Source organism: Amblyomma americanum, chromosome 4 (assembly GCF_052857255.1).
Source record: "Amblyomma americanum isolate KBUSLIRL-KWMA chromosome 4, ASM5285725v1, whole genome shotgun sequence".
NCBI classification, from domain to species: domain Eukaryota; kingdom Metazoa; phylum Arthropoda; class Arachnida; order Ixodida; family Ixodidae; genus Amblyomma; species Amblyomma americanum.
In genome coordinates this window covers 197,661,340-197,686,856 of record NC_135500.1, presented here as the reverse complement: position 1 = coordinate 197,686,856, position 25,517 = coordinate 197,661,340, and the positions used below count along the sequence as shown (strand labels likewise).

The 25,517-nt window shown below is 50.8% G+C and overlaps 1 protein-coding gene across 4 annotated transcripts in view; it reads right to left on the bottom strand.

Moving 5' to 3' along the window:
* Shrm (shroom) overlaps window positions 1-25,517 on the bottom strand; it is a 484,278-nt gene that overhangs the window by 199,224 nt on the left and 259,537 nt on the right. The window lies entirely within an intron of this gene.

Here is a 25,517-nt window from a genome sequence, read left to right as displayed (position 1 = left end):
CTATTCGTTGCCGGTGGAATCACGCTGCGGATACGACATTCAAGTTTAAGTCGCGACATAAATCTTTTCGTAACCTGAGTATCCTCGTAAACCTACCATCGTAGTCGAAACAGCGCAGACCACCTGTAGCAAAAAAAAAATTAAAAGAGGCGAAGTTCAGTGCACGGCCGACATAAAGACAGGCGAAACACGGCCCCGTGCTAAGCCGACGTTAAGACATGCCTCTCCCATTGACGTTGGACGGCGACGTCTCAGTCTCTGCGGTTCGACTCGTTAGGTTGCACTGCGTCCTGACGGCCGACAGCCGTGCCTCTCCTCTCTTGCACGCGGTAAATCATCCCGCGCCGCAGTGGGTTACGGCTCGACTGTTCGGATCGCAGGAGAGACAAGGAGAAACACATACGAGGATGGAGAGGGTTTTGGGGGGTGGGGGGCAGCAAAAAGAGAAATGCGTTCACTGGCACTACCTCTCTGCCCCAGTGAATGTTTCACGCGCACTCGGCGTCTGACACGCGAGACAGGAAGACAAAACGTAATCTTTTTTTGTTCTTGACAACGTGTAGTCTCGGAGCGATTGTTCCAAACAGGAGCATGCACGTACAGCAGCACGGCTTAGGGCTGGGGGAGGCGGGATTAAAGAAAGGAAAAGCGCTCGAGCCCCAAGAAACGGGCAGCTTGTCAGCCGCATGCGACCGACCGGCCCCGGTAGGCCTGAATATTTACGAGCTAGACGCGAGGGAGGGGGCGCCGGGCACGCACTACCGCAATACTGTAGCACGCGCTGTTCTCTCCCGCGTCGAGTCGTCCTATAGCTGCTGCCGCTGGAACCGGGGAACCATCCCAGAGCTGCCCTGTATGCGAGAAAGATATAGGGTGAAAGGAAGCAAAAGAAATGAAGGCATCAAAGGTGGTGGTGGACGGAGAAAGGGGGGAAAGGGAGGGGGCAGCGACTTTCTCGGGCCTGTACTGAAGCAAGGCTTTTTGGCGGCGGCCCGGGCCGCGTGTGGAGCGCACACACGCACGCACACACGCGCACATACGCAAAGGGAGAGCGGCTGGTGGGGGCTCAATACACCATTTCGCGCCTGTCTGGAAGCGTCTGCAAACACGCCGGGTTGCGTAAAATAAGAGCCGCCCGCGACCCCGGCAGACGGGGTGTTTCCGCCCGGCCGTATTTCCCGGTCTGCTCTGCATTCAGTGGAGGCGGGAAAGCGTCGGCTCTTGCCTCTGTGCCCGCCAGACTGCCAGCCAGCACAGCCGGCCGTCTCGCTGTTCTTTTGGGCTGGGAGATGATATTAACGGCTGTTCACGCGTCCCGTCGCTGCCTGCCTGCCGTCTGGGGCCTTGGCCTCGTCGAAATGGAGGTGGGAGAGAGCGGAGCCGGGTCCCGCCGCGACTTGGCACACGGCAGTGGGGTGTGCGTAGGCAAATCAAGAGAGAAACTCGCCTTGCTGCTACGTTGGAGAAAATAGAGTTGTCTCACGCTTGACTGAATGGCCGCAGTGCTAAGAGCAATGTTGCCTTTGAGCATGACTGCTAAATTATAATTCGAGTAAAAGAATCCACTGTTAGCCGTCGCCAAAATTTCGAGCGTGTTTACAGTCCACGAATAACGCGGCCACGCGTGCACATCGCTTGCAGCAGGGACTTGGTGCAACTGAGTTAACACGAAGGACAGAAAATGTAGGACGGCTGCTGTTTGCACTGTGCTTTTAACGCGATAGCGTTAACGAGACCGTGTTGCAAAAAAATCCGGCGTTGGTGTCCATCGTCGGCGTCGCTGGAGGCGAGCGAAAAAATCGACGAAAAATCCCAAGAGGAGCAACCTATAGGTGGGCCACCTAGGTCACGTGACCTAGCGGCGTCATCACAAATAGTCCACCGAACTGTGAGCAAACTACCAGCCGTGGCAGATGACAGTTGAATGGTTGCGAGAGGCTGCTCGGAAAGGGTAACCAAGGTGGCACAGCCCCCCCCCCCCCCCCTCCATCCGGTGGCAGCACCTGTCATCGCAAAGTAGTGGAGTATCGCTTAACCGCTGCACCACTGCGCTAGCTGTGGTATGAGGACTACCAGGGATATATGCAAGTAGAGAATGGCCAATTCCGCATATATGGGCATTAACCCATCAACGCTATCGCGTCATAACCGTAAGGCGGAGCTGAAGTGTCCCTTCTACTTTTTTTTTCTGCTCAAACACGCGAAGATTAGAGAGAAATGGCGCGGACCGAAACGCAGAAAAAAAGAAAGAAAATATATACGCTCACAAATCGTCTTAGCCAAGAATGCATAAATGAACAAAGAAAGGATGACTGGTTTAACTAGGCTACGACATAGTCAAAACATTCGGCAAGAGCCGCTGCTATAATATTTAAGAAGGCACAGCAACAGCACCCCCCCCCCCACCCCCCAAAAAAACTCCAGCCATAACAACGTCCCTCCATTTTCTTCCCCTTCTTCTCTTCTTTCTTCCTCTGTCCTCCTTCCTTCCCTTCTTTTCTTCTCTCCTCATACTTCTCTCTTGGCGGCTTGTATTGGCTTAGACTGGCTTTGAGCAGCGCCGTAAATCTACAATCGGCTTTAGTAACCCGATGGATTAAAGTGGTCTCTCAGTAACGAATCTAGTCGTAAAACGACGTTTCAACATAGACCTGGCATGCAAGGACCACTGTTCTGTTTTTGCGGTCGAAAACACCTCCCGGACACGTGCTTTTTGTGCAGCGTAACTGTGCAAGCCATCCGTCATATCTCGCGTTTCCGGGAGACAATGGACGAGGGCTCACGGTCTAGTGGTCTATATGAAACAATGCGAATGCGTTTCCTCCTTCGACAATACATAGGTTTATTATCCGCACAGGGACCGTCATTCTGGGAGATAATTGAGGCTTTGCATTGTACACAGCAGGCAAAGCCTGCGTCAGCCAGTTCTTCACAAACAGAGTCACGAGTGTCCAAATATCATTGACTGTTGGCATGGGAATATCTATTTCCTACACACGCTTGGGACGTGGACACACATGTTCGCATTTATGCCAGATTTTTGCTGACTGCTCCCATAACGAGGTTTCCTTGCTGAATTAATCTGCATATTGAGCAATCGTGTACAGTTTCGAGACCACACTTGCGCGGACTCTTTTTCCCATCGTTCGTGCTATCTCCATTCGCTAGTACGAGTCTCCGTTAGTATATATAGTTTCCATAAGCCAACCAACAGTTTTCCTGAAGGCATTAAATGTTTCTAGTTTCCCATAATTCGCCTAATCTCCACTAACATCGTTACTCTTCCAGATAACGCTAATGACTTAATTTTTCCAGGTTGTAGCCTACAATCGAGAAGGCGCATTATTAAAACGCGAATGGCGGTGTCATGCTAATCTTAACCATTTGGAACTGAGAAGCCCGGCTAATGCGCGCATACAACGCACACTTGTTTGCTACCACTTCAATTTCTGTCTTTAAGAATCGGACGATTTGTCTTGCACATTCCGTGAAAAGCAACCAGCGAAGCGCATTAAGTATGCAATAATAATAATTGGATTTTGGAGAAAGGAAATGGCGCAGTATCTGTCTCATATATCGTTGGACACCTGAACCGCGCCGTAAGGGAAGGGATAAAGGAGGGAGTGAAAGAAGAAAGGAAGAGAGAGGTGCAGTAGTGGAGGGCTCCGGAATAATTTCGACAACCTGGGATTAAGTATGCAAAAAAAAACAAGCGTAAGGGAAGCGTCTAATTAGCAACGCTCATTAAATATTTAATAACACTGAAAAATTAATCGACTAAATACTCACTAGGAACCACCCAAGCACAATCCCTAATACACACTGGGTTCAAGAGCACAGAATAATGCGCACCATGCGGTATTGAACAGAAGCCCGGCTGTTCGTGTCAGAGCACTGACGTTCCATTTCCAACAAAACCACTTTATTTTTCAACGATGCGCTTATCATTTATTCCGCGCGCAAAGGTAATCCGCGGACACCAACGCAGCCTGACCGCGTGCGGAGTCCTGGGAGGCGCTTTTACAATCGCTCTGCACAGGTGTAATGAATGCAAGGCCTGCATTTGAAGAGACGAGAATAGGTGGACAGAAACGGAGGAGGGCAACACGCGTTTGACAGCGGTGTCTAACTCGCACCGCGTATCGTACCAAATCCGCAGTTTCAGTCCCATGACGGGTCGTGCTTCAGCGCATTGAAGCCGAGCTGCTGCCCCCCCCCCCCCCCCCCCCATCTCCTCGGATACCCTCGGTCGTTCGTCAGCGGTAATGAGCCGGCCAGAGCAAATGCCGCGTCCCGCTAATGTATTCGGGCGCACGGCTGAGCCGGATTAATAAGCGGCCCAGCCTGGCCAAGCTTCTGTACAGCTGTATGTGACACTGCCGACGTGCCTTCTCATGCACAGGGCCCACAATCCGAAGCCCCCCCCCCCCCCCCCCCCTTGTTCCCTGCCGTCAGTGTCATCATTATGAAGTCGCGATGTTCGCTGACTCAGGGTCAACCAAGTACAAGAAAGCGGACAGGTTTGGAAGATAAAAAAAATAGCAATCGCGTGAGGCGAGGCGGCAGCTGGAAACAGGAAAATGATCAAAAGAATTCGCTTGCTTTCGCGCGAAAAGTGCTGGTAAGCGCGCGTGCATCCGAAGTATCGCGACAAAGGCAACGGTGAGAACAGACAAGCGGTGCAAAAAACACGCGCACGGCCGGCTTCAGGTAATTATGTGCGCGATGGCGGCGTAATTAGCAAGAGGCAACGCTGAGTACGACCGACGACTCCGACTTAGTCGGAGCGGCTTAGACTGCTGTAAGCCTCGCGCGTTTCGCGCGACTCCTCGGGAGGGAATCGGGGCCGATCGAACACGCTCGAGCGAAGACGCCTTCGGCAGATCGTCATTAATACTTCCGGACTTATGAACACAAACAAGGTAATTATTCACTTTCCTGCTAAATATAGCAAGCCTTATCAAGAGCGTACTCTGACCTTTTCAGCCTTCGTTCGAGCGTGTCTTCAATGCAGAATCTCGTAATGCTGGGCCTGGATTTGATAACGTTTGTTTCACTGAGCAACCTTGATCAAGGGAACGAGTTCCGAGACAGTCATGTGCTAAAATATACCACCACAGGCCTAAACGGACAGAAGGAATCTGGCGGAGGCATGTCCTCCCTAGCGAGCTGCATTACGCCGCGTGTCCCATAAACAGATGGACCTGTGCAATCGGAGAAGTGCATCAGAGTGTCGTCATCAAAGGGCATGACATACTACATCGGCAGCTGCCGGAGGACCGCTTTGATCTGCCGTGAGTACGAAGCTGCCTGATGTGCTCAGAACAACGGTCAATACGCTTCCATGCCGAGAAGATTTCGTGCGCTAAGGGGTGGGGGAAGCTACGCCATCCGCCCGGTCTAACAAGGAGTGTAATCACATGGAGCATTGTTATTAATTATTACTATTAATTAGCATCAGAATGGTCAAACATCTTGACTGTGACAAATGCGCCAGCAACCAGAACATTGAGCCATTTAACATCCGTGTGTGCTCTGTTTAGTGCAGGAAGACAAGCAATGTCCGTCACCGCGTTAATTTTCCTGGCCAAGAAGCAGCCATTTCTTTCTAAGAAGTTTGTCTCTTTAGCATAAGCGATGTTCACTTAGCCGTGCGCCCCATTTCCATCCGAGAGTCATGCTTTCTTTGCGATGCGTATGGGCCACTTGTCCACGGTTGCGCAGGTGCTCCTGATGTTTGTTATGCCTGCAACGCTGAGGTGCCACGGGAAAGAGAACAGCACACGGTTGCATCCTAGCGAACGGTGTGCGCTTAGTTCCCACCCAGAGCAATTGTTGCACTGCGCGATTCGAGTTACCGCAGTGCGCGCTACGTTGTGGATCTTGCCTTGAGCATCACATTTCACCAGGCGGTCACTGCAGTTGATAGTCCCCGATGGTCAGTCGTCACCTCCAGGACTCCCTCTTGAGTAGAGCTCACAAACCACCCTCCACCAAAATTGCCGCTTTCGGCATCCGCATAGGCTGCCGAAATGCACTGAGGCGGGTCACGTTCAGCAGTGGCACAGCAGGTGCACCGGTACAGCAGGTGCAGTGATCCCATCGCTTGGCCAATCACACGTAACCATCGTGAGCGTCGGCGTTGGCGTAACACATCACGTGGTCACCGCAGCATGACGTAACCGTTACGTGTCTTGTCTCACCGGCAGCGATGAGCCGCGTCAACGCACTCCACACAGGTGTTCGTAGAGTCTCGTCATTTAAAGCGGCACGCGTATTCAAATAACGAAAAATGCCCAAAAGAATTCTGGTTTTCAAAGGTGAAGTATATATTCACGTGACTCGTTTTCTGTGCTTTCACGAGGTTTCCTTGAGAAGAAAAAAACTGATCGGGAACTACTCCAAAAAGTTGTTTTATCAACAGCGGTGGTGCATGTAGAATACCTTGAAAGGGTAGAAAAACTGGCTGTTTTTTTTTTTTAATCATAGCATCTCTGCGGCGCCGCGACCGATAGGCGCTGGCTTCGGTTCGGCGGAAAGCTGGTTTCCAGCCTCGCCCTCAGCTACTGTGCTTCAGCTTGACTACACGTCTAGAAGCAATGATACAAAGAGCTAAAGTTATCAGGTCTCGCTATGTGACCGCCATGCGTCAGCATTAGTCTCTTCCACGGCTGCCCTGACAACCGGCGGATTCTATCAGAAGAGGTGCCAGTTGGTTTTTTTTTTTTTCGGACTTCTGCTATAATAAGCCGATACTCGTTTTTTTTTTTTTCAGAAAAAAAGATACTACAAAGCAGCGCATCGTTACGGCAGCCAAAAGCGTTAGTCGCCAACGGTCAGAAATGGTAGGAAAGCTTCACTGAGCGCTGCTGCGATCGAATCGAGCTCATCAGGCTCCTATGGCAGCTCGTGAGCGCAAAGTCGTTTGGTTGGTCGGTGGACGCCATGGACGTACTTTCGAATTCTTTGCGGGCTGTTGATAGCATGCAACAGCCGATTACAGTCAGCTGAAAAGGACACCATGCACGGAAAGAGGCAGCCAAGTAACACTGCATTTAAAAACACGCCAAGGAGCACAACCGCGGTGCCTTCAGAAGCAGTAAATGTGGTCGTCAACTTTAAATGCGTTTTTCTCAATATCGTTTTTCTTGCTTGTTACTCATTTCGTGCAACCAATTTCATTGCGACTGTTTTGTATATTTTGACTGCGTTTATGTTTCGCTGGACTCCTAAAACCATACTGCAGGTGAAGACGTCCTTTTTCAATTTAGCAAATAATAAATTTCTTGTGCAATTTTCTTCACAGTCTAGAGATGTTACGAACACTGCATCACAAAAACACCCAACTGAAAAGTTGTGCTTTGCGAAAAAAAAAATTAAGCCTATCTTGACCATTGCATGCCTGCAGAAAGGCAATGAACGTTGAACCAGCCTTCTGCAACGTTTTGTTACCTCTGCAGGTTTTTTACAATATCCAGAAAAAAATAATAAATCGTACAATGCAACGTTTTTAAGATATATCGCTGGAACGCCGTGTGAGTAGAAATAACATCATATAAACATGCCCGAAAACTTTCACGTAAATCTATCAAGTAACTTTTTCTTTTATGAAAGCCCCCCCCCCCCCCCCCCTTAATCTAAAATCAAACCCACAAACTTGTTTTCGTCGCCTGAATAGCCGCTGGGTCACTGTGGTGCGTACACCACAGATGAGGAACTAATTTAACGCGTACATGATGAAATGATTGTGAAGCTATTAGTGCAACGTGAAAAGATTAGCGAGTTTTGGAGTACCAATGCGTAGGAATTACTAGAAGAATGTTTCCAAGAATAGGTGAGTGCAACTCGTAACGCCTTGTCGGCAACATTCATTTCGACAGGACTATTTCCTTTTCAAGTACAATCTATCAAGGAGGAAACCCCCAGTGAGGAGAAGATTTGAGTTAGGGAGTAATTATACTGATTAGCATCCACATAAGCACAGATGCACGGCTAAAAAGCAAGAATCTATAGCTTTCTGAGAAGCTTCGGAGTAGAAGAAAAATTCGTCCTGGTCCAGGGACTAATTTCTTTTTTCAGCAACTCACTCGCATGCGTATTTGTGATACCATTGCGAACTAGCCGCCTCCAATATTATTCCACAGTTTAATGTCCGAAATATATTGTCGTACTCTTGCGAATCATTTTTATGTTTTTTAATCACAAACCCAAATCCAGACTTCCTTCCTTCTGGGAAATCAAGCTCCGACGGCACAGAAATTACGCTGTTATGAAACAGAAGATTGGTGTACTCGCTATTTCGACATTACCAACGTTTCGCCATCACTGCTCAACCTGCACAGTGAAAAACTTCATTACTTTTTTTTGCCACGTGAAACATAATTTTTCATTACGCCCGCTGTTTCAATCCAAGCCGCACCGCTACGGTTCTCCTATACACATTAATTTCCCACAGCAGACGCACGCATCTTTTCAAACTTATAAAAAAAAGTTAGCAATCACCTCGTTTTCATAGAATCGTTAATAATTTGCGATTTCAGCAAAGCATTTTTAAGGAAGTTCAGCGATCTTTCACCTGTTCGATTCTGCCCGTTACGATTCCACCCAGTTCAAAACGCCTTAGGAAGGGCAGCTATCTGCGTATTGTTCTAACTTCTAATAACGGTTCATCTGCTGCGATAAGCGTCAGTGGTTATTACAGCGCGTTTTTCAACGTGCGAGCAAAGCGTTGGTGGCGCCACCCCGGCGAACAAACGGCTATCTTCGCCACTGAGTTGCAGGCGCACTCAAAGGACGGCGCCACACATCGAAGGGCCACGTCGTTTGTCGCTCATTTTCAAGTTACCCGGTCGATCTCTGGCGGCGAGCTTTATGACAGCAAGGAGCTTCCTAGCAAGAGTTCAGTACGGTTCCCGAATCGTGTTTGCAAAGCTGCGTTTGCTATTCCGGTGGTCTTGTAATCCGTGGACCGTGCAAGAACCCAAGATATCTTAGTATCTGACTCAAAACAGCTTTGGTTTCTTGGGGAAAAATGAAATGAAAATTGGTTTTTGAGGAAAACAAATGACTCAGTAACAGTCTCACATATCTCGGTGGTCACTTGAACCGCGCATTAAGGAAAGAGATAAAAGAGGGAGTGAAAGAAGAAAGAGGTGCCATAGTGGAGGTCTCCGGAATAATTTCTACAACCTGGGGATCTTTAACGTACCCGCCGAGGTGGCTCAGTGGTTAGCGCGCTCGGCTACTGATCCGGAGTTCCCGGGTTCGAACACGACCGCGGCGGCTGCGTTTTCATGGAGGCAAAACGCTAAGGCGTCCGTGTGCTGTGCGATGTCAGTGCACGTTAAAGATCCCCAGGTGGTCGAAATTAATCCGGAGCCCTCCACTACAGCACCTCTCTCTTCCTTTCTTCTTTCACTCCCTCCTTTATCCCTTCCCTTACGGCGTGGTTCAGGTGTCCAACGATATATGAGACAGATACTGCGTCATTTCCTTTCCCCAAAAAAACCAATTATTATTATTATCTTTAACGTGCACTGGCATAGCACAGCACAGGGGCACCTTTTGCGTTTCGCGCCCATCGAAATGCGGTCGCCACGGTGGGGTTCGAACCCGGGTACTCCGGCTCAGTAGACGAGCGCCTTAACCACTGAGCCACAGTGGCTAACGTTCGTTTGTGCCTCGCCATGTCTGTCACTGTGATGCCACTCTTCCCAGACGCCAAGTGCAGCAGCCGGCGGGTATAGGGTTCCTGTGTATGGAGATCATAAAGGAGGCCTAGCCGGCGGCTCACGTGACCTCCACCTCCCGTTATGCACATAAAAGTGAAAACGAAAATCTAAGGGTGATAGACTTATCTCAAGGTTTAACGAAACAGGGGCACTGTCACTGCCCTCGCAGGAGTCCATCTTTCGCGGTAATGACGTTCCCATCAAACTTTTTGTAATCCCCTCGAAATACGCCTTTGTCCGTAAAGTTTCGAGACTGAGTTATTTTCTTTTCTAGAAATGATTCCCCAAAAAAAATGTTGGTGCGTATGTGTAGCACCATCTTTTCGGGCTAACCTGAACTATTAATGTGATTGCCGTGGCAGCCGCTAGATGACACTACATGTCGAAAAATACGTTGTCGCTAGTCGCCTGCGCATTCTACTGTGAGTGAATGTGGAGAGATGGACGTCCACCTCGAACAGCGTGTAAACAACATTCTGTGTGAAGCTTGGCAAGACAGCCACACAGACGTACGAGCTCCTTCGTGACGCTTACGGTAACGAGACGTTATCGCGGGCGCGAGTTTTCCAGTGACACAAGAGGTTCGTTTCGGGCAGAACGTCGGTAGAAGACGACACAAGGCAGGGGCGCCCTTCAACCTCACGGAATGAAATCAACGTGGCTCGGATCAGGGAAATCGTGGAGCAAGACCGCACCATTACAGTCCGCATGCTATCAGATGCTGTCGACATTAGTAAGACAGCATGCCACCAAATTTTGCGTCAGAACTTGGTGAAACGAAAGCTGAATACCAGACTTGTGCCGCACTCCCTCACACAGGACCAGAAGGACACGCGGACATCAGTGAGCGCTGATTTGCTCTCCGAGGCAGAGAAGGATGCTGCATTCGTCGACAGCATCACTGCTGAAGACGAAGCATGGTGTTTTCAGAAAAACACGATCCTCAAACAAAGAGGCAGAGCGCCGAATGGCGGCCCACAAGCTCTCCGGCGTCAACAAAGGTGCGGCGACAGAACACCAAAACAAAGACGATGCTGATAACTTTTTCGATGCCAGAGGTGTCATACACCACGAATCCGTCCCAGAAGGGCAGACAGTGAATCAGGAGCTTTATATCCGCGTGCTCCAACACATGAGTGATGCACTGCGACGCCGTCGCCCTGACTTATGGGCATCTGGACAATGGAGCCTTCTCCCCGATAACGCAAGGCCGCACACTGCTCTCAGCGTGACAAAATTTCTCGCCAAGCACAGCATTACTGTACTTCCCTACCACAATACTCGCCTGACGTCTCCTCGTGCGATTTTTTTGCTGTTTCCTTGTCTGAAGAGAGCTCTAAAAGGTCGATGGACGGGGGACGCGGAGGTCATTCAAGAGGACACGACGAAGGGGCTGACAGCCCTGCCGAAAATAAGCGGTTTCCAACTGTTTCCAAGGCCTCCAGAAGCGTTGGAAGCTGTGTATAGACTGCAAGGGAGACTATTTCGAAGAGGTGCTGCACAATTGATTTCAATCCTAAACGCATTTTTTTTAATGGACACAGTCTCGGAACTTTACGGACAAAGGTTGTATTTGTACCAAGCACCCACCGTATCGACACAGAACTCCGCTCTTCAGAAGAGATGCAGCATATGCTGCGCTTCTATCGCAAGCGTTATCACGCTATCCAAACAGCAAATACAGACCATGAAGCAACCAAGCCAGGAACATGGTCAGAAGGAGGACGTTTCGTTTCACTATCGAGTGACATACCTAGCCGTTGTTTGAGCGTCAGCCACAAGCGGAAAAGAGTGTGAAGCAGTTCGCTGGCGGAAGCCAACGCCAAGTAGCTGCGAAAAGTACGGGTTCAGAAATGCTCGCAGTGAATTAAGAAAAAATGCGTCTTTTGTTTTGTGCATACGCAAATAAATGCCGCTCCGTCTCCAAGTCATGCATGCTCTAATTCTAAAACAATTCGCAGTAAGACTGACTTTGAAAACAGCGCCTGGTCAGTAGGCGCCAGTGGCACTGCGAATGGTTTCGGACACGAAGTTATTAACGAGATCGTAACGGATTTTCAATCATCTTTACCGGATTCACTGAGGCCACCCAGTTGAGATATTTGGACAGAATTGAAAATAACGTAGCAATACGTGACCGACGGGAGTACTTTACATAACCCCTGCTTCTCGAGTTGGCTAGGGTAAGAGAAAGCAACAAGTGTAAGGGAGCCGGAATAAACTTGTGAAACGAAATAAAGAAATGAGTACCGAGCTATACCAGCCTACAATCATAAGCACGCCACATTACGCTTCGACGAAGGGCATGCGTCAGGTTGTTCGCGTAACGCTGCGTTTGAAATCAAGGTTGCGTTCTTCCGCTTGGTGTAAGCGTGGCGCACGTATGATAGCAGAACACGATGCCGTAAAAGTCAAGACACATTTTCACTAACACTGCCTATCATTCTTTCAAACTGGAGAGAGAGAAATACAGAGGAAAAGGATGTTAACCGGAAGGGTGTTCCGGTTGGCTACCCTGCACCAAGGAAGAAGGATGATGGCCGGCATCGAAAAACCAACCACTTATTTTAAACAGACTCGCTCCTATGTCTAGGCGCTCTATAGCTTTTGGAACGGAAACAAAAGCTCACTCTCATATACTTAGACCGAATGCTCCGGACTCGCAGAACTTTTGTTATCCAACGAACAAAGCGTATGTCTCAGGGGGCAGCGTTTCTCGAGGCCTGTCGTGGACTAATCCGCGCTGCGGCTCTTAATTCCGAACGTCAGATTATGCCGACCGTTACCACCGCGACGTCATGGGCAGGTCGTCGACCGGTTTCGAACAGGCGATGCTTGTTTTTCATCCACGCGCTTTCAAAAGGCCTCGAGCAATAATACGCGAGTGCGCCGAGGCCCACTCCTTTCCGATCCGGCGACCGCGCGACTGAATCCGGGGCGTCCCAGGAACTCGGAAGTTGAAAAGGCCTCTGGAAGAAGAGGAGGGGAGAAGAGGAGGAGAGCAGCTTTTGTTTCGAGCGTCACGGACCGCGCGTCGCGTGACACGGCGCATTGGCCGATTAATGCGGAGAAACAGAAAGAAGGAAAGAAAACAAAAAAAAAATCTCGGCGGCGCTCCCAGCTTCCCGCGCTCGCCGATGCTTCTCTAATCCCTCCCCGCCAGATTTATCACGGCGCCCCGGCGCTAGCTGGCCCACCATGCAAATAAACGCAGCGCCAGCCCCTTTCTTACCTCTGGACTTGCTGCCTTCTCTATTGGCACGTGAGGACTTCGTCCACGCCCCCTCCTCCTTCTCGCGGCCAGGCGGCGCCCTTAGCCGACCCCGCAAACATCGACAACGCACTCAGCGGCGCGTTGATAAGGTTTTGATAAGCGCTCTCCGGCAGCACGCGCCAAACGTACCAGAGGGATGCGCTGGCGACCGACGCAACAGGCGGCAGACGAAGCCGCAAGCGAGCTTCTCGACCGGGAGCCGCCGACCGAGCAGCGACCTTGAAGAAGATCCTTGACCGGAGACCGGGAGAGAAGGGTGGGTCGCCTGCGAAAGAGCAGCAGCCCAAAGGACCCAGACGACGTGGCCTTCCACCCTCTCTTTCTTCCTCCTTGGCGGAGCGATGCGCAGCCGGACGGAATTCCAGATCGGTCACAGAGCGCGAAGAAAAGTTTCCGCGCTACGCTGTGACCCCCCCCCCCCCCCTTCTTTCTGTACCTTTTCCTCTTTGCGGACTGTCGTCTTTGGTGTGGCAGGAGAGCGACCGCGCCCAGCTTCGAAACCGCTCGGGAAGGCGCGGGACCCGTCTGTCCAAGACTAAATACCGTCGCCTGCACTTTCTCCTGTTCACCGCTTATAACACGACCCATTCAGAGCTGCGCGCGCGCGCCGGAAATCGCCAGAGAAAGGAAAACAACGATTTCGAAACGTATATTTTTCCCCCCCTCTTCCTCCTGCTCTTCAGAAGGCGGAGAGGAGGTCGAATACGAGGCCCCGAGCGGCTCTTTGCAGATTGGAACGATAAGGGCGCTCGCTTCCTTCCCGCTCCTGGCAGGAAAGAAAAGGCGGCCTCACTCCGTTTTCGAAACACACTCAGTCGAAGAAAGTTCGTGCCTCGTTGCAGTATGGTTCGCGGTCGCGTGCGCAATGTCTCGGGGCGAGCGCGCGCAATGACCCGGCGAGAAACGAAAGCCGCGGGCGCGGCGCGCGTGACTGGCCGATCGCGATCTCGAAAGTCGCGAGTCTCTCTCCGTGGGCGTGCTCGTGAGCAGTCGCAGAGAGCCCAGTCGGCCGGGAAGACGCGGCGACCCGAGACGCCGACCATTGCCCAACCTCGGCGATATGTCATTACGGCAGCGCGCGTTCGACACGTTTCATGCCCGTATACGACCGCGCCGGTTTCGTAAAAACGCACGCCCGCGCACGCACACACAAAGAGCGAGATGATGCGAGAAGGAACGAAGAGCTCAACTTTACACGAACGGAGACATGCTGGCGTTGTCCGTAGTTAATGTTTTCATAATCGCCCACAGAAACAATTAGGCTCTTCCGAAGCTTCGTTAAGTGGTTAGCATCATGCTCAAAACAAAACACCTGTGCCAGGCACCCCCATCTCACTTTATCTCCCTCGGCTACAAGAAAGAACAGGCGTTACAACAACGTAACGCCTTCGCTTTTGCTGCGTTAGAAATAACGTGAATTAGCGACTTTGTTAATGCTTCTAGACTGCTAGGAATAAATTTAGTAAAAATACTCACAAATACGCGTGATGCAAATGTCCCTAAAAGGCGAAATTCGGGTGAACGATCACCCGTAATGAGGGAAAGAAAGAAAGAAAGAAAGAAAGAAAGAAAGAAAGAAAGAAAGAAAGAAAGAAAGAAAGAAAGAAAGAAAGAAAGAAAGAAAGAAAAGCACGCTATGTCGCAACATCTCCCCTGCCCATTTCTTCTTTGACAAAGTCAAGACGAAGCAAGTTATCAAGGAGTTCGGTCTCATCTCAAAGTCTCAAGACCACCTGAACCTTTCACAAACTAAATAACTCCACATTTAATGCACAGTTGCGGCTGTTAGCAAGACCGACCGAACGAACAACAGCTCCGCCTTAAACCCGTTAAAGAGCAATATATTTCAGTTTTCGCTCAAACGAAGCCAGTATCCTTGCAGGACGCCGTAAACCGGTGTCAGGTGGGTGCCATACAAAAACGTTTATTCCCCCGTCACACCACATGCACTGTCGTGACTCAAAGGATGCGACTCAAAGAACGGATGCAATTACTTCATCACGCATTCACCGTACGCGGCCTTCGTCTCTGCCAATTTCATCTGCAATGTTGGAGGGCGGTCCGAGAAAGGAGGCCCTCTATATAACTTGTGACAGCGGCGTACAGTTATCCCAAGGCGCAATTCAGTTGTAAGGCTGGTTGTAAAAATCACAGCCTTTCATTCAGCTTACCATGTTGCGGGAGCTGGTAGCCAAATATCGACGACAAAACACACTGTCGCAAGCCTTAATAATAATAATAATAATAATAACTGGCTTTGGGGGAAAGGAACTGGGCAGTGTCTGTCTCATATATCGGCGGACACCTGAACCGCGCCGTAAGGGAAGGGACAAAGGAGGGAGTGAAAGAAGAAAGGGGTGTCGTAGTGGAGGGCTCCGGAATAATTTCGACTACCTGGGAATCTTTAACGTGCACTGACATCGCACTGCACACGGGCGCCTTAGCGTTTTGCCTCCATAAAAAAGAAGCGTTTTTATAATATAAATAAATAGAGCGTTCATCGACGCTTTCACCACGCGCTTTCAAGGATGCGTCTACCGCGATCCGCGAGGGACCAGCTGCGCATGCGCGGACGCCGCGGAGCTTGGTCAGGTGACACCCAGCGAAAGAGGATAGTCGTTACGCATCGCATATGACGCGAGAGCAAAACCAGAACGCGCAGCTTATGCATACATGCAAACGCAAGCAGACGTGCGGTCACTGCGGTGTCTGTTGCGCGCGCACACAGGAGCGAAACGAATATGACGCCGCGAGTGAAACGACTCGGAGAAAAACGAAGTACAAATTGCAAAACCAGGAGCAATGAGAGATGGAGACAAAGAAAGCGCAGTGGAATTCGCAGTGCGTTGCACGGAGCGACAAAATGGTACGAAGCAGCTGACGCCGCCGTCACGTTCGTTACGCAGATGTCTTCGAATGATTCAAGGTTGAAGAAAACGGAGCTGTGCTTCGCCGTTGCATTTTTTCGTCACAACCGCCGTTGACGCGTTCAGGTGTGACGTGAATGCCTCACACGCCTGTCCCGTTTCGGCTATGACCTGTATACACTGCTCGCCGTTGCTGCTAGCGTCCTCCGCGAGTGCACTAACCAGCCACCTACTGGCGCGTACACACTTGGGCATTCGGCGGCTAGAGCAAGCGGAATCCGCGGCCGCCGAAATGCTGCCTCGTTCACTGTGTCGTCTGCTCACGGCGTTCACAGATATGACAAGAGGTTAATCGATGCTGTCTACGTACCATAACCGTATGCACGCTTACGTACGCTAACTGCAGCTATTTTGCCGGACGTTACGCCATTTCTAACATTCTCGCTGTTTAAACGATAAGATTAGCCTAGTGGCGCCATCTGGTGGTTATGAGGCGAACCAATGTTGTCAACAAACCGACGAACCTCTTAAGCCTAAAAGGGGAAGAATCGTCACCCAAAATAAAAAATAAAGCAAATTTATCACTGACACGTTTTCTTACGGGCGAGATGAGACAAAGCGAAAGACCGCTAGCTCTTTTATGGCCCGTGAACGTGCTGAAAAATGCAGTAACAGCGACGAATCCAGTCCGAAGCGAGGCGTCCTGCATCGAAGGGCGCCGCCATGTTTGTCGCCGCGGGTACTCGCCTTCCTATTGGCTGACGAGATTCGGCGGATTTTTTTTCCGGCAGCAGAATTCGGTCCTGGACCGATCGGCCTCTCGCTGGGTATTTCGGCGGAATCTCTGCCGCGGCAGCGGCCGCTCGCTCTCGGCGCTGAATGTCCAAGTGTGAACGCGCCATACGGCTGCGCGCATTTTAATGGACCACGGCGGATATTCGACGGCATAACTCATTCTCTTTCCCCTTCTTCCAATTAAGCTACTGCTTTGAATATCAATTACGAGCGTGAAATTAATAATGTAGCTGCTCTGCTGCATGAACCGGATTAGAACACAGTACTCTTGCAAATTTCACTTCATTGTTCCCTTGCTTAAAGGCTACGTTATGTTAGACATAATGGACTGGTACGACATCAACAGTACTTCTATTCTTGGTCTCAAAATATGTGCAGGCCTTGTCTTTCTGGTGAGTGTATGGCCCTCAGTACTGCCGACACGGCACTACAGACTTGCACAGAGGCGGTCGCAAATTGAGCTATTCAGCAGTTTGCGGGTGTTGCTTTCCTGTTAGCCGCCAACCACCTCCGCAAGAAGCCGGTAACGACGGCAAAAAAATAGAAAACAGCTTGCCACGACCACAGAATGATTTCACAATTCGGCAACTGTACACATACAACACAAGCCGCCGGCGATGACGCTGTTTCTACACAGCCTCCTGAAGGTTTAACGCAAAAGTGAGCCGAGAAGCAACTACAAGCGGTCACTTTTATTTAGTTAAATAGTCCGCAGTATTGCAGGCTAGATTTCGGAGGGAGAGACTGCATTTCAATGGAGGCGAAACGCAAAACTGTTCTCGTGCTGATATTTCTGGGCGCGCTAAAAAATTCCAGGTGGTCTTCAGTAACGAGAAGCACACCAACACGGTATTTTTCGTTGCCCATAAAGTAGGTTTGCCGCGCACAATTCATTACTATGCCGTATTTGCTTCACTGAAACGAGAGTTCTTTATTACTGATAACAGAAGTGAAAAGTCAGCACTCGCGTTATAATTGAATCTTAAGCAGAGCTAGCTGTGAAGACTATACCGTATTTACTCGCATCTTGCCCCTTACGTCTTATAGGCTAACACCTTCGTAGGAAACCTGAAAAAGAGTTGTAATGTCGCATAGGTCGACCAACGGAAGCTCGGAGCTGAAAACGCTCAACTCAACTGACCGGCCCAAAAGCCCTCATTTCGTTCTAATAAAGTCCGACAGACACCATCAACGTCTGCAGAGCCACTCAGGTCGGACGATAACGGCGGCAACCGTCAACGGCTGTACGAAAAGCTTGACCTTGCTGTCGTACGCAGAGTAGGCCAACCCTGTCGCTTTCCTCGGCACCTGACGCACTTTTCAGCGACATCGAACTCTGCCTGCGGCCACACAGTTTTCCTACGCCTTCCCCGCGTAAGACGACGGCTCGCTTAAATGCTGCCCAGAGCGGCCGCCGACGTTCGGGAAGGTTCATTTTGCGACGAGGCCTCTAAAGAGTCAGACTCCACTTCACGTTAATATTGTCCTCATCGGAGTATCTTGTGCGCAGCTCTCTCGAAAAAGAGAGGAAGAATGAACCTTTCGCGCAGTAACGGTGGAGGCAACTCGAAATTAGTTACACCCGTACACCCCCCCCCCCCCCCCACACACACACACACACTTTAACCTCATTCATATCAATTTTAGTAAACCAAACATCTAACGCTCGTTACTTCAACATCTTCCAGTGGCGGCAGTTGTTTTTTTGTAATGTAATTTAGTATATAAACATCTTTTCAACTTTCAGTATACTGCGCTCTCGTTCCTCGTGTTACATTCGTGCGCTTGTTTATGTGTGTGCTTCGCGCCCGCATACGCGACCCACGCGTTACTATCGTGGTCTCGCTACATTCGGGTAAATACGGTATATTGTGACCCAGAGCGGGCCGAGTTTCGAACGGTCTTCGAAAGGCGCCGCGCCGATTGGGCTTCGCATACATTTCGACAAGCAGGGGCCGAATCCACAAAAGGGTTCGCTTTGGAACGCGTTCGCTTTGCCCTCACGTCAATTTCACGTAGGCATCGTGGGGAGAAGGATGGGACGAACACTGTGGGAGGATGAGGGGGCAGGCAACAGCCAATCGGATTTGTTTGGCGGTGCCATCTCGGCTGCTTGCATGTTTAAGGGACTATATGCTAACTTCGACGCGTTTTAACCTCTCGTGCCGATACGCACGATTACCTGAGCAACGGCCAAAATCGTCCGGCTCACAGACGACTGCAGGAGCCGTACAGTTGCCTCGCTGCCGACTGTCGCCTGGAAGCCCCCAGTAGCGAACAACCGTAGCGCGCAGAGTAACAGAGCGCACTTTTCCTCGTTGGTCCAAGGTGGGGGTTTTAGCTCTTCGCATAGCCGGCGTACAATCCCTTCGACAGCCTGAAATGCCTTCATGCATGCCGAAAGAATTGTCATGCACGCGCGACCGCCGATGCCGCCAATGACATCCGCTGCGCACCGCTAACAGCGGGGCGACCGGAGGTACCGGCATGTTTCTTCTCGCACCGAAGCGAAAGCCACTTTCAGAGTTCCACACACAGCGACCGAACGCGTTCGCTTGACATGTCTCGTGACGTAAACAAAATCCGTGGTCCCGCCTCCGTGAAGTGATGTCACCGCCAGCGGTGACGACACACGGCCAATGGGACCAGGTGGCGAGAGAGAAAGCGAACGCGTTCCAAAGCGAACTGTTTCGTGGATTCGGCCCCAGGTATCCCCCGATTTTTCACATAAACGCTCCCGGGCTGCCTTTCTCATGTGTCTAAACTCGGCTATACAAGTCCGAAAATCAAACCAGTTATCTCGCACTCAAGCAGAAAAACGCCGGAGCAGCTCAAGCCACCGCAGCGAATGAGATTTTAGACTTCCACGGTGGCGGAATGCGCGCCCTCATGTCGAGTTTCTGCTCAGTGAGCGACGTGGGCTAGTCTGCGTGCCTACACAGCATTAGTGCCCGCAGCAGCGTCTGGTGTCGGTGTTTGCGGCGGGCAAAGGGAAAGGGGACGGGAGGCCAAGGACGCGGCCGCTCACATAACAAAGGAGGACAGCCCGCGCGCGCTCCACTAGCGAAACGAGCGCCCCGCGCGGCCCCGCCGCCCGTCGACGAAGCGCACTTAACGCGGCTTCACTCTTTCTTCTTGGGTAACCGCGATAGCGGGCTTCAGAGGGAGACCGCAGCAGCGCGCTCCAGGGAAACCAATGGAGACGGTGGAGATTGTAAGTGTTCTAGTTCCTCGGACAACTGGACAAAAAAAATTTAGGGGGCGATCAATTGGACGATGATGATGGTAATTAGTGATATGGACGCGGAGCAAATGAGCATTTTTCTAGCAAGCGACAATATATTCCAATTCCGATTCTATTCCACTTCTCTTACACTTCTTATTCCAATTCTATTCGTAATCGCTTTTTCATTCATTTTTATTGAGTTATTCTTCGTAATTTCCATTTTTGCTGAGACATTCCTAATCCAGCCTCTCCGTCCTCTCGCCTACAAGTGGAGAGGGGGTTGTCCGCCGGACGGTTTTTGCAGCTGCATGGCCCTCCTAATGTCGTCGCATTAAAGAAAAAAAAACTCATGAAGTATTATAGCACCAAGTATTACGTCAGCTGCAATAATTTCCATACCCCTCTAGATCTCGCGGTCGTCGTCTGCGTGAAATGACATCATCGCATAGGACAGTCCCATTCGTTAACTGGTTTATGTGGCCCACCGATCACGAGACCGCGAGCACAGTGGGTCACGTGGCCTTACCATGCAATGACTTTGACGTGGACGACGACCAAGAAATCATGTGGTCCATTGATTACCTGATTGGGTCATATAACCAGTCATTGACATGGGTATCGTGATAAACTGGTTATTCTGAAAGGTTCACGTGACCCCTTGCGTAATATCATCTCCTTACACATGGTAATGTGAACGCCCCTCCAATATTCCTGTTTATCTCCGTCGCAGTCATGCCAGGTTATTAATATATTTAAATTCATGAAATGCCTTTCATTTCTGTCGTGGCGCAGCTTTGGGCTTGATCTCAACAGTTAAAAACTTAAACTGCGCTAAAAAAATATAAGGAACAGATAAAGCAAAATGCTTTGTGACGTCAACAGAAATCAATATTCTGGTAGCAGTTTCCGCCTCCGAAAAACATAATAATAATAATTGGTTTTTTTGGGGGGAAAGGAAATGGCGCAGTATCTGTCTCATATATCGTTGGACACCTGAACCGCGCCGTAAGGGAAGGGATAAAGGAGGGAGTGCAAGAAGAAAGGAAGTGAGAGGTGCCGTAGTGGAGGGCTCCGGAATAATTTCGACCCCCTGGGGATCTTTAACGTGCACTGACATCGCACAGCACACGGGCGCATTAGCGTTTTTCCTTCATAAAAACACAGCCGCCGCGGTCGGGTTCGAACCCGGGAACTCCGGATCAGTAGTCGAGCGCCCTAACCACTGAGCCACCGCGGCGGGTCCGAAAAACATAACCTTCGAATTTTGCAGGACTGCCGTGCACAGTGAACACATAAATAAGTACCACGATATAAAAAGTCGGCTGGCTGCTCAGTATGCGTCGCTTCAGGAAATAGTTCTCTCGCAGGAATTCCTAGTTGTCCTACTAACCTGTCCCAGCCACGACGACCGCATTTCTATTGAGGGAGGCGAAGTGACAGAAACACTAGGGTAGGGACATTTCAACGCACATGCACTTGATCGAAATCAGTCTTAAACACCCCTGTTGCATGTGCAAAAGCAGCTGCCTTGGCTATGAAAAAATATGTATTTCTTGATATTATTGCCACGGTTACCACCAAGCCCAGGGTCGCCGGTTCGGTAACGGCCACGGCGAACAAATTTCAATGAAACCGAAACTCAATAACACCCGTGTATTAAGAAATCGCCGCACATCAAGCAGCCCGAAGTCGTCAAAGCCAAAACGCCCTTGGCGTTAGATGCCCTTAGCGTTAAATGGCGCGTGAAATTAATCGATCGACCAACAGTTACCGCCAAATCCACATGAACAAGTTAGGAGACGCAGGTCCTCTCAACCTCACAAAATATCGAAGTCAGAAAGCGTTCAAGCACGAAGCTTCCGCAACGTCTTATTCAGGACCTGCATCACAGGCACCGCCTGGGCGTTGACGTTCTCGCGCAAAGCCGGCACGCATTGCGTGCGACGCTCATTGCCGCTGGCGCGTCCATACGCGTGACGTCATAGCGGCGGCGGCAGCGTCGCTTTCGTGCCTCTCTTTGTCCCCCCTTCGGCCGTTCCTTGAATACTCCCGGCACGCAAAATGCGTTCGCGGCGAAACCCAACACGAACAGCGAGCGACGCGGATCACGTGGTAGCTGTGCGGAAACCCCAAGAGAGGCGGCGCGGCTGCACGCATTCCGCGGGCGCATTCCACTTGGCGGGCGGCTGCGCTGCATCTATCATCCGGCTCTTCCCGCCAGGCGCCCGGATCCGCACACGGTACGCTGTATACACAAACATCTCTGCTGCGTGCGCCCCGTGAAAACCGTGCATCGTTGTGAAAGCTATGCAGCTGAAACTCGTTATTACGAAGTTCAAGGGGCCCGTCGGAGGTTATTTCGTTATAGTCGCAGCTTCGTTATATTGCCAGTGTTGACCGAGCTTCCAAGGGGAGTCGTCATTTCTTCGTTATATCCATTATTTCGTTATAAACCGTATCGTTATATCTAGGTTCGACTGTAGTATTGGGTTTAACGTTGGCAAAGCTGAACTACGGTTAAAAGTACGAATAGAGAACTCGCAAGGGACGTTACGGACGACATGACTATGCGCCACAGGTGTACACCTATACCACCAAGTTCGCACGGTGCGGCCACCGGCAAGCGAACAAGTCAAACCCGCAGATTTTTCGCCGTGCTCCTGATTCTCCAGTATGGCGGACGCTCTGACGTAGGTGCGAGCAATCTAGTTGTTGGGCGCCTGAACAGGATGACCAGTCGTCGATTAGAGCGATTAATCGACCGGTTAGCTAACGATTAGATGTCGCCGAGACGCCGGTAAAGTGCACAAACTGTTGTTTTGAAGGCGACCTGTCGCTGCGAATTCAGCACCCGATTCCCTCACGCTCTGCGCTCGCTTCGACGACGCTGCATAGTTTTAGTGCGGAAGAGTGTAGGGAGAAGGAAAGGCAGGGAAGAAGCGTAGTGGGAGAGGCCCCGAACTGGAAACAGCTCGAAAGAGCAGTGACAGCGGTCTTCTGGACAGTCTAGGCCGACACGCGAAACTCGTTGCGACGGCTTGTGTTTCGCAGGCGAACCCCCGGCGCCGCTCATCGGCGGCCTCGCTGCGTGCTCTCTTCACAAAGGGGGGCCTCTGTGTGCACGCGCGCCGTCGTAGAGGCGTCGGAGCAGATAGCGACGGCAGAGCGGCAGCAGCGCGATACGCCAGGAATCCCGGCCGCCAGCCATGCGACGTGCCTCGCGCGACGACTGCTTTCCCGAGACATTCAACAGCACGGAGGAAGGGAGAGGGGAAAACGCGGATATGTGCGAGCGTGTGTGTGTGTGTTGTACACTGCGAGAGGTGGCACTGCACCGTACATTTAAAAAGCAAATGGACCCGAAAAAGACGGCAGAAAACGCGTCTTGCAAGTATTTCCAGCAATTCCAGAAAAAAGGGGGGTTTCGTAAATTCACGACCCAGGAAGCGGTACTCCCCCCTCCCCCCCGCCCCCTATTTATTTTTAGTGCGAAAGAAAAGAAATAGACGGGCTATAAAGCGCCCTTTACAGTTTATTTCGTTCTATTCGACATTTGTTGCTCCTATATCGTCGTTGAGACCAGTGTAGTGGCCTGGCTAGAATCCTAAAATATCGACGCAAGAGCGGATAGTAGAGTTGAACGTGTCACGATACTTGTCGCTTGTGCATGGCGACTTCCCGGTATAACTCTCAAGGGTCGGCTCTCGAGCAGCCTTTATCTGCGGTCAGAGGCACGCGATAAAATGCAACAAAGTATGCCCAGGGGGATTATGTATATATGGCCCGATTAGGAATCCCAGGTATACAGGGAGCCGCACACACGACAGACAATGTGTTCTTTGCTCTGCACTAAATATGAGCGCCAGTTTTAGTACCGGGCTAAGAAAAAAGAATTAAGGAGATGAACACAGCTATCACTACAGAAAGCATTCGTCGCACTTATAGAAGAGCGCGTACGAACTTTCGCCGAGGCGTGTCGTAACATCTGTCTGTGATTGCATAAAAAATGAGCTTGCGAGGAAATGACGCAGTCTGCACCAGTGTTTCATTTATTTCTGCACATGCTTCACATTAAGTGTGCTGTTTATCATTATGCTTAGCTGAAACATTGAGGGCGGAAAAAAAAAGAAATCTGCGGAAACGAGCGCCCCGCCGCGGTGGCTCAGTGGTTAGGGCGCTCGGCTACTGATCCGGAGTTCCCGGGTTCGAACCCGACCGCGGCGGCTGCGTTTTTGTGGAGGAAAAACGCTAAGCCGCCTGTTTGCTGTGCGATGTCAGTGCACGTTAAAGATCACCAGGTGGTCGAAATTATTCCGGAGCCCTCCACTACGGCACCCCTTTCTTCCTTTCTTCTTTCACTCCCTCCTTTATCCCTTCCCTTACGGCGCGGTTCAGGTGTCCAACGATATATGAGACAGATACTGCGCCATTCCCTTTCCCCAAAAAAACCAATTATTATTATTAAAAGAGCAGCTTACATCAACACCAGACGCGTTAATTAGCAAGTTTCATGGGGCCACGCGTAGAACACACAGAGATTTACCGAAATGGGCGATATATGCAACAGCCTAGCAGACACTGTGTCGAGTAGCATTCGATCCATGACACGCGACGAATTTGCCCAATACATGAAAAACGGGAGTTATAGCAGAACTTCGTCATAGCAGAAGAGAAAGCCGGCTGATTAGAACTCCACGACAGTTCATGCTGAGCTCCACGTGCGCTGCTCTCTGGACGTTGGCTGACGACAAACAGAGGCGCTTCTCATTGCAATCGCTGCAAGTTTTAAAACCTGAGCTCAGTGTCGCTTGAAAGGCACATCTTCCACGTCACTTTGCAAGCGCGTTCCTTTTTTTCCCTGCATATTCAGATAAAACAAAGCAAGAAGTAAGGCACTGAATTTTACCCAGGCGCGTACAGCTTCCGCAGTTTTTTTTTTTATGGAACCCTAACGTTAACCACACAGAAACGATATCCCATTGTGTTTGTTAGGGTGCCTCTTTCATAACGTCCATTTCATTTCGCGCTACGTCGATGGTCCTCGCTCAATCAGCACTAGCTTGTTTGCACCTAGCTGCTGCATACGCTGAAACCAGAACACTTACCCCTATCGACGCACCTTGTATCTTCGGAAGGGGAGCAACAGGTGCTGCACAAACAACGCGATTACGACAGCTGGCTTGCAAAGGCGGGCGGAGAGGGAGAGTGGGTGAGGGGGGGGGGGATGCTAAATAACCAAACAGTACAAGATGGTGCCCGCAAAAGCAAGAACGACAAGCAAAAGAGAACAGAAGCCGGTTTCTCAGCCAGTGGGGTCGACGGTGTGAGGAGGCGCGTCAGGCCACCCGAGGATGACTCATGCCGAACGCTCGCCAGGCCTGCCCTGCCTGCCCGCAGCAATGCCCTCCAATACCCCACCGGGCGAACCCCCTCGGGGGCGAGATGTTTGTCCCACCGGCGAAACCGAATTCCAATCTACCACCACCACCGAACTTTGCTCCGCTTGAGCTGCCGTTGCGTACCGTGCCCTTGCGCCTAGGGCGTAGCCACGAAAGAACACCGCCGCCGCCTCGCGTTCGAAAACCTTTGCAGCGTCAACAAAGACGTCCGGCGTGACAGGCAGC